The sequence below is a fragment of the Notamacropus eugenii genome, chromosome 1 (genome assembly GCF_028372415.1).
Source record: "Notamacropus eugenii isolate mMacEug1 chromosome 1, mMacEug1.pri_v2, whole genome shotgun sequence".
Lineage (NCBI taxonomy): Eukaryota > Metazoa > Chordata > Mammalia > Diprotodontia > Macropodidae > Notamacropus > Notamacropus eugenii.
The window spans coordinates 716,735,799-716,742,779 of record NC_092872.1 but is presented as its reverse complement, the minus strand read 5'-3'; positions in this window follow the sequence as shown (position 1 = coordinate 716,742,779).

The following is a 6,981-nucleotide window of genomic DNA, read 5'->3' as shown; positions in this document are numbered from 1 at the left end:
AGGTGAAGGTTGGAAAATAGGAAATTCGGAGGATAGTGGCGGTGGGGATGGGGAGGGGATGAGGAGGCGAAATTGTGAAGAAACTTGATAGTTTTGGAGCGATGGGTTTCAGTGAGCATGAGGAAACTTTTGAACAAGGGCAGCTAATGAGAATTATTAGATCTAATAACTAATTAGACTAGATAATTATTAATTATTAGGTATTAATTAGATAATTTGCTTTCTAATTATATTATTACAAAGGATAATTATTAGAATTGGGTACACTATAAAGGGAGTGACTGCCTTAGGAAAATTCTGTGGGCAAAATCCATGGATACTTCTGAGGCAGGGTTCGAATGCCAATAAGGAAGACAGTTTTGACAGTGGGGGAGGAGATCTCGGTCTCTAGTTGGAAAGCTCTTATTTTCATTATAATCAATAAGGTGTAAAACTAGAAATTAGACTTTAAACTAGAAAATAGATTTGTTGATCTAAAAAAATTAAAAATAGAGGTGTAGGTAGGTTCTACCAATATGAACTATGACATGAAATTTTCAGATGTATTATTAGTTTTACTCAATGGCTTTACCTTGTTACAAGAAAATTCATGTAGTGGGAATGATCTGTAAATGTATATATATAACAACAAAGCAAAACAATAAAACTTTTTTAAAAAGGCTAAGAGGGTGGGAGGGTAGATTGGAAGAGCCATCCTTAAAGGGTCCTCTGAATTTATCTTTTTGAGTTGCTATATCTTCCAGAAATACTGAGCCCAGAGTACACAGGAAGTCATGAACGTGTCAAGGAAAAAACACCTTCTCCCCCAACCCCGAGCTGACATAATTTGCTGTTTGCATGTCAACCTGGACTCCTTTGGGAGTCAAGACAGGTACCAGTCAGTCTGCACTAGGTTGAGAAACTGCACATGCAGCTGTAACTCTTGTAGATAAACAGACCCTCCTATCTTCCTGGTCTAGTACAGGGGAGGGGAACCTGCAGCCTTAAGGACACATATGGCCTTCTAGGTCCTTAAGTGCGGCCTTTAGACCGAATCCAAATTTTACAGAACAAATCCTTTTATTTTTATGAATATATTTTGTTCGTCTTTTGTATTTGTATTTTATTTTAAAAAATGAATGTATTTAAAATACCAAAGCATAAAATAAGCTTCAATGAAATAATCCTCCCAGAGTGACTGGCACAATTAGAACATTAATAAGTCATAAGGACTAAATTGATGGCTGCTATGCTCATTATTTAACTCTAACTTTCCCCTGCTTGATGCTTTCAAATGTTTTCCCACAAAAAGCAGACACAACAAAGTCATTAAAAAGTTTAACTTTAAAACTAACTGATAGTTTTCATTTTTTGAAATTGTTAAGTACATAGTAGTTAGATTTTTTACAAAATAATGTATATTTTTTAAGTATATCTAATTGAAGTTTCTTCAATGTGGCCTTCTTTGATTATAGCTAAATATTAATGTGGCCTTCCAAAATGAAAAGGTTCCCCACCCTTTGTCTCACAGGTTCCAAGGGAAAAGAATGTGCCTTTTGCCATACCTTTCTCTTCTCCTTTAAGAGGGATTTTGCTCCTTTCCCTCCTTTACTGTACCTTTCCCATTCCCATGACACACCCCTTTAGGTGGAGATTTGTGTTTCCTCCTCTTCCCTCTGTTGTACAGTTATAAATATGCAAATTTCTCTATGGTTTGTGAACTCTTTGGGTTCCACATAAATGTTAATTTCTCTTATAATAAGCTTATTTTTCATGTAAGTTTCATGACATCATGATTTCCTGTTGACAAATGGTGGCAGTGGTGGGACTGGTGTCTAAAGATGGCTTGTTCCCCTCTAAGGGGAAGACCAGATCTAGGACCAGATTTTATAGCTATATGGCCCTGAAACCTGCAGGTATCTATGTGATTGGTGGGGACATACGTTTTGACTTGTAGATCTAAAGCCTTGGGTAGCAAGGGAGGTTCAGCCTGCTGAGAGGGCTTTCAAATACCTCATTGTTCAAGAAAAAAGATCTGAATACCCTTGAGAGCAGGTGATAAAGGGATATGTGTACTGATGGGCGAGCTACTGTGGCTGACATAGTGTGACTTCAGGCTGCTGACTCTCAGGTGCTGGCTGTTTGTGTTTCCTATGTCGTTAGCTAATTTAAGTTTTTAGCAAGATTTTGTTTTCTTTCTTTGCATTTCCCAGCTGTGGTCAAGTTCTTTCCACTACCCCCCACCTCAACTCCTGGAATGACTGGTTTATTATTTTACAGCTAGGGTAGGTCATTTCACTGATTATGGAGAGACAAGTTTGGAGGCTGTGTCAGTGAAATTACAAATCTTGCCCTTCAGACAAGGACTGGCACTTAGCCCTTTCTTGGCTCATGAAAAAGAGGAAAGTTTTTTGTGTGTACTGGGAAACCACCAAAATGTAACTGATTGAGTTTGATTGGAATATCTAGTTTGATGTTTAGGGAATCATACAAGCCAAAGTTAAATACTGATCAAAGTAAAAATGCTTTTAAAATTGGCACGTGTACCTTGAAACTGAAAATCTTACTATAAATTATATGAAACTCTTATTCATTTTATAGTAAATTTATGCTTTGAATCTCAAAAAAAAGTCTTGCTCTTAACCCATTCAAAGAGGAGCTTATTTATAAAAGTATCCTGAAAATATGTTGTTGTTACTTTTCTGAATAATGTGTCAGAAACTGACTATTATTTGAATAGACCAAGTTTTGTAAACTGTAAAGAAAATTTTAAGTGATTCCATTTCTCAGAGAATAGCAAGAAATGTTAATTGAATAGTTTAATTGTTACAAACATATTCGTAAACCAACATTGTATCTTAAGAATGAAATTAATAGGTCATTAGTTTTGTTTGGCACCACTATATAGTACATTTTAAAGGAGAACTTAAGGAATGAACAAAACAAAGGCTTAAGGGAAGAAATTTAAGGCAATAAAGAACATATGAGTCTTATGAAAGACAGTTTAAGTATGTTGACAGAAAGGGTTGAGAAAATTTTGGCTTTGTTTAAGAGGGAAGGTTATGTGAAATGTCATGTGTTTATTTTATTGAGAATAGTAGTAAAAAATTGCTGCTTGATTTGGAAGTACATTGGGAAAAATTACAGAGAGCTATGGGTAAATTGATAAGCTATGGGCTCCTTCTGAGATTGTAGAATCAAGTTTTGAACTAAATTAAAATGTTCTCTTAAGTGTGATAATTTGGATAGGTTAACACCTAATATTTGTCTGCCATTTTTTCAGTATTTGGCAGTGGATTGGCTGGAAATAGTGGACCCCATGATATAAAATATTAAGAGTAAATAACCCTTGTGCAAAATACAGTACTACATAATTAAAATGACAACTTAAGATTCTGTGTAATACCATTTGGAACACAGATTCAGATATAATTGAGTTCATTCTGGTCAATTTTAAGTGAAATGTTTCTCTCCTAATACGATGTTTATGATACATCAGAATTTATTTGGTATTAAGACAAATTGGGGAAAATACATGGATTGGAAATTTTGTTAACTGGGTGACCTTAAACAAGTCAACTCATGTCTATTTACTTCTGTTTAATAATCTGTAAAGGGGTAATAAAAATAACTACCTCCCAGGGTTGTTGTGAGAATGACATGATTGTAAAGTACTTAACACAAAGACTGGAATACGTCAAACGTTATATAAATGTTAATTATTATTATTTCTTTAATTAGATGTACAGTAGAACCTCAGTTTACGAACTTAATTCTTACTGAGATTCTGTTTGTCATGCAATTTGTTCATATTGCAAAGTGAATTTTCCCATAGGAAAGAATGTAAAGTCAGATGACCTGGATCATGTCCCCAAAAATATTCATATAAAAATAATTGTTTCTAATTTTAAGCAAGTTTTTTTTATCCCTAATGTGCTTGAAATAGAATAGCAATAATTAGCGCACAATATAAACCAAAAATAAAATAAATTAGCTTGCACTTTACTTTTGAGAAGTCATTACTGGTGTGAGAGAGATGAGAGGGAGGAGGAGGAGGAGGAAGGGTTATTGCTTGGAAGGAGAATCTCCTTCTATGAGAACATTTGGGATTTCAACCTCAAGTTCTCTCTTATGTTACTTTCACTCAGAGTAAGGCTAACCTGCTGCCTTCACTTATTTTCTTTTTTTGGAATCACTTCCACTGATTTTTTTTCTTTACATTTGCTTCTGACTGGGAATCTATCTAAGGACACTTGTTTTTGACATTTTTTCAGAATGTCATGGAAATGTGACATTGCATTATCGTTAAAAATATTCGTGACTCTCATTGCAACAGCCTTATTTGGGTGATGTTTTTCAACAAAATTTCGATGTTCATACTGTGAATATTTGTTCGTCCCACAAGACAAATTTTTCCTGTCTAGCGAAGCACATGTAGACCAGGTTACTCGTAAAACGAGGTGCAATTGCTTCATACTTCATAACTCTATATGGGATTTTAGATGTGATCAGTCTACAATGACAATGGTGATGAGATCAATGATTTTCTGTGTAAGGTAATTAGGACATGCATTCAAGTGTATCATGGTCACCTGATTGGTAATGGATTTGTTTCAAATTTCAAATACATAATACAGATTATGGCTTGTTAAGTTTCTAAATTTTTTATATTGTAAATATTGGTAAACTTTTGTATCAGTTATGCTCAGCAACTTTTTATAACTTTGATGTTATTAGAGCATGAACTGAACTAGAAGAAGGGGGAAAAATTGCTTAAAACCAGTTATGTTACTTTATCAGCCCCGATAACCCTGTTTCATAATGTCTTATAACTGCAATTTAGGAAACTGGATATTTCTATCTTTGTAGTTAAGAGGAAGTTATATCTAAAACTATTTGGCTATTACTTAAGAAACTATGAGTGTTAACTAAGTTATTTGGGTTTATTGTCATCATGTTAAAACCTGAAATTGGTAATTGATTAGTGTGTGTGTGAAAAGGAGGGAATGAGGTGAAAGCTTTATCTATATTGATCCTGTTTATTCAGAGCAGTTTGCTTTGGGGTACAAGCGTGTGGAGCAGGGTCAGTCTATTCCAACTCTCATGAGGGAAATGTGTCAAAGAACACAGCCCATAACAGGTCTGAGGGTAGATGGGGTGGGCAGGCAGGGGTACCAGGCTCAAGTCTTTCTATGGGTTCCCTGTCATTTCCCTTTATTTTGTAAACTTGCCAGGTTCCTGGAAACCATCCGCGTGGGCAAAGTCATCTGCCCTGGGAAAAGAGCTTATTTGGATTACTGAGTTCCTGAACAATGAAATTGACTTACTGAGAATTAGCAAGTTTGTGTATACTATAGAAATGATTTCTAATGATTGATCTTTATACCAAATTTACTATATATGTGGAAAAACATGAGTTTGTAGAATATGTCCTGTGATATAAACATGTTTTGTTATTAAACAACTTATTTGGTATGCACTGTTTTAAAATAGATTATATAAGTGTCATCTGAAATCTTTGCTAAAATTGAAGTTAACGGTAAGTTTTACATAAATTCATTTGTGTATTATAGGTCATCTTCTTGTAAAAAGTGTTCTGTAATCTGTTTTTTGTCAGAATTACATCTTTATCTGTCTTGGCTAATCTAAAGGGAGAAGGGAATTGAATAACTGAATTAGAATTAATTTAAATTAAGTAGTATTTAAATTTGGAGTTCTAAAATATTTAACTGTTAATTGCTAAAAATTGTAAAGGAAAAAAAGAATTGAGTAAAAATTTTAAGAAACAGCAGGATGAAATGAATGCATATGTGATCTGGAAGTTTTTGAGAGTTCTACCCTCTAAGACATTTAAAATGTTTAGTTTGTATTTAGACTTCTTACATTTATCAGGGTGACAGTAGCCCTTTAGCTCACTGTGAACAATGTTTATGTAGGTACAGAATTTAGGTGAAGATAGAAACAAAATGGGATATTTGTAACAAATTCTCTAGAGTTTCAGGTGAACTCTGGTGATTAGATCAGAACTGCAAGGCATGGGTTGGTTTTCACAACATGAAGTAGTTATTGGAAAAGGAAATTTTGAGAGTCTGTGTCAACTTGTATTTAAATCTGTTTTGTAAGAAATTGTAACAGGGACATCTAAAAAGCCTCTATAAGTAATTTGGAACCAGAACGGGAAATCCAATGGAGGGGTACCCTTAAGGACACAATATTTTCCATCCAAGGAAAGATGTGCCAGGGATTAGTCCCTCATTTTGGACATTCCTACTATGGCTTCTACTGTGTTTGGTTAATTGTTCTGATCTCACTTTGTAATTGAGGCTGTCCCAGGTAGTATCTGTGGTACTATTTTTCCAAGTGTGATCTCTGTGGTCATGAGCATTCCCAACAGGATGCAATGTCACAGAATGCTAAGGGGTCCTTGAATTTGTCTTTCTGAATTGATATATTTTTGGACCCAGAATATGCAGGAAGCCCTGAGTGTGTCAAGGATGAGGCTTCCTCTCCCACAAGCTGACAAAATTTGTTGTTTGCATCCCAAGATTTCCTGTGTGTCCTTGGGAGTCAAGGTAAGAGCCAGTCAGTCTGCCTAGGCTGAGAAACTGCTTCTGCAGCTGGGACAGGAAGATAAGCAGACCCTCTTATCTTCATGGTCTAGCAGTTCCCAAGGGAAGAGAATGGGGCTTTTGCTTTCACCTTGCTCCTCCCTTTTGGGAGAGCTTTGCTCTTTTCCTACTTTTACTGCACTTTCCCTCCTCCCATGCCATGTCCCTGTAGGTGAAGATTTGTGTCTCCTCCTCTTTCCTTTGTCCTACTGTTATAAATACGCAGATTTCTGTATGAATTGTGAATTTTTTGAGTTCCACATGAATGTTCATTTCTCTTGTAATCAACCTAGTTTTTACATAAGTTTTGTGAAATTGTGATTGCCTGTTGACACTAAAAATCTTTGGGCCAAACTAGGCCAAGTGGAGATGAGTATCTGTGCACCTATATGGG